The sequence below is a fragment of the Suncus etruscus genome, chromosome 15 (assembly GCF_024139225.1).
Source record: "Suncus etruscus isolate mSunEtr1 chromosome 15, mSunEtr1.pri.cur, whole genome shotgun sequence".
NCBI lineage: Eukaryota > Metazoa > Chordata > Mammalia > Eulipotyphla > Soricidae > Suncus > Suncus etruscus.
Window position 1 is genome coordinate 57,970,743 of NC_064862.1, and position 2,984 is coordinate 57,973,726.

General features: G+C 36.1%; 1 non-coding gene across 1 annotated transcript; it reads left to right on the top strand.

Annotated features, from left to right (window-relative positions):
* Positions 1-1,975: 1,975 nt before the first annotated feature.
* Positions 1,976-2,105, top strand: LOC126031906 (small nucleolar RNA SNORA22). The gene has a single exon (XR_007503713.1). It is a non-coding gene; the product is annotated as a small nucleolar RNA SNORA22 (small nucleolar RNA).
* The last annotated feature ends 879 nt before the right edge of the window (positions 2,106-2,984 follow it).

Below are 2,984 nucleotides of genomic sequence, written 5' to 3' on the forward strand. Positions count from 1 at the left end.
TCCCTTCTCCCTCTGAGAATACTTCCCCTTGTCCTCCCTCCACCACTGATTCTTCTACCTTTGTCTCCAAAGTAACTAATGCTCTTAAAGATCTCTCTAATGCTTCTCATTTATATCCCTCCCTTACTTCTGTCCATGCTTCTGCTCTATGCACCCAGACCCCTACAGAAGAGGCCGCTGCACCCTCTGTGCAAAATCCTAAACAGCCCTTCACTTCCCTATCTTCAGCTCCGTCCCTGTTTCACCACCCTCCCCTCCTTAGCCAGCAATTGCAACAATACAAAGCCTTTAATTGGAAAAGCCTCAAAGAGCCGTTTCAAGCCGTAACCTCCTATGGCCCCCAAGCCCCTTACACGCTCTCCTGCTTAGAATCTAAAAGCTGAACTCTTTGTCTCTTGGGAAGTTAACTTTTTTTTTCCGCTGCAAAGCCCCTGCAAATAGGCAGGAATCCTAATCTCTAAGCTCTTATAGCTGGCCTCGCCTCTTTTCATACCTTAAAGGTACAGCACACACTTTCCAGGTCCCAGCTTGCCAACATGGCTCTTGCTGCCCTCCGTGCCTGGAAGTCGCTCCCCAGAGCCAGCATTCCAGCAGCTCCCCCACACCGGCAACAAACTGTTGCTGCTTTCTCCCTCCCCCCCCCCCTTTTTCTGACTTGAGTTCCCAACTCACCACAATTACATCCATGGTCTCTCACCTCTCTAACAAACTTGATAATGCTCTTGGCTCAAAAACCAGCGCTACCTTTCCTGTCTTTCTCCCTAATGGAGAAAGTCTTCCCCCGCCTGCTCAGCAGCCTCCACCGCGGAGAACGCTCAGTCCCTAACCATGGCAGATTCCCTCCTCTCACCGCTCCCCCTCTTAAAGCTATAGAAATGAAACTACTTGGCCAAATTGAAAATCTTAAACAAATCTTAAGCCTTCAAAACCAGGCTGCTTCTCTTAATTCACAAGTTTCTGCCCTTCAGGCGTTTCCCCCCCCCCCCTCCTAAATCTATAGTTGTCTGTCCTCTGCCCACTGAATTCCACGGCCAGGCCCCCCATCTTGAGAATTCAAAGGAACAAACTAATAAAAGTCAGGCTAAGTGCCATAAAACAGAAACTGCTGCAGTGCCTACAAAAAATTCTAAGGGCACAGTGAGCAGGATAATTACAAAGTATCATCTGCTAAGCCATAAAACCTTGCGATATCTACACTTTGCTGTTAAAACTTCTGAGCCTAATGTACCCTTTACTTTGCTCAAACCAGCCCTCAGCCTCCTTCAGCCTCTTTCCTGCCAGCCTTGGAAAACAGCCAGCTCAAACCCTGCCACTCCCACTTTAAGCCTTCCAATTCACCTTGAAATACCCAATCTTTGTTATTCAAAAGAAATCTGAAAAGTGGCATCTCTTGCATATTCTCAAATCAATTAATAAAACCATGATCCCCATGGTACTTTTGCAACCCAGACTCCCCTCTTCGGTTGCCATTCCCTCTAATTCCAATAAATTAGTAATTAATCTTAAAAGATTGCTTTTTTTTTCTCTATATCATTACACCCTGCTAACTGTAAATAATTTGCCTCTAGCCTTCCTGCTGTTAACTGTGCTAGCCCCTCCCCAAATTATCAGTGAAAAACTCTGCTTCACCTTGTCAGCCCTACACTTCGTCAAATATGTGTTATTAGGTTTAGTGCATTAAGTAGTGTAAAGTAATTATTAAAACATTAAAAAGCAACAGAAAGATAAAAGCAATAAATTTTTTTTTTCATGCCTCTCAGAAAATTTTAAAGCAAGGTCATAATTCTGTCACTTTACAGATAACAAAATATTGGTAAAAGAAAAACTTCTTTGTGTTTTAAAATCCAAACGAACACAAAAGTGTTAAATTTAAATCTTATATTTCTATTAAAAGTTTTATTTTAATTTTTAAAGTATTTACCAAATTATGTGAAAAATAATGTAGTTAGCCTTTTTAAACAATATAGTTAATTTAATGCACAGTAAACACCTAAGTATGCTTTATAGTACCCTTAGTTTTAACTTTGTGCTACAGCAATGGTTGTTCTTTATTTCTGCATTGAAAAAACTATTATTTTTAGTGCATTCAAAATATCAGCACATTATACAAATCTGTATATTTGTGTCGCAGTGAAAAAATAATATAAATGAAAAAATATATTATATATAATTTTATAAGAATATATAAAAGTAACTAAACTTTATAAGCAAATTAACTAGTATTAAATACAATTTTAGTCTTAAGTTCTAGGTGTGTAAATGCATCAGATGTCTTTAACTATATTTTATAATAATCTAAACATTTAGTTAATTTGGTATATAATATTTTTTACAAATTATTCACATAAAGTCTTCATAGTAAAAACAGTTGTTTGTTTTTTAAAATCAGTTTTTATACCTTTAATAATCATAGTTCATGCTATTGTGTTTAATCATAAAAATTTTAACACTTTATTGCAGCTGTCTTACTGTTCTACTGCAAAACCAATTTAAAGAAAACCTATTCATTTACAGCAAATGATTTCATACTTCAGAGTGAAGACTCCTTCTACAGTGCTCATTAACCATTTTACTTAAAAAATTTTTACTGCTTATTAACCATTTTACTTAATGTTTTAAACTTCAAATTAAAGTTGTTTTAAAAATGTTTTGTGTTAAATCTAAACCTTAAAATTTATTTTCAGCAAAGTTCCACTCCATCTACATTAAGTACTTCTCAAAACTAAAAAAGTTTTTCTACAAAAATTTTTTTTTCTTCTCACAAACATGCTAGCTAAATATTTAAAAGCGCTTGTCAATTTTTTATAAATAAGTCTTAAATCAATCCTTTTGTCTGTTTATGTGTCTGTTGTGATGAATGAAAGTGGCCACAAGTGTAAAATGTTGTGTTTAGTGTTGTTTTGTTTTGTCTGTTTATTTGTTATCTCTACATTTTATAATAATACAATTTTTAAAGCCTTATCCATTTTTCAAATTTCAATTAA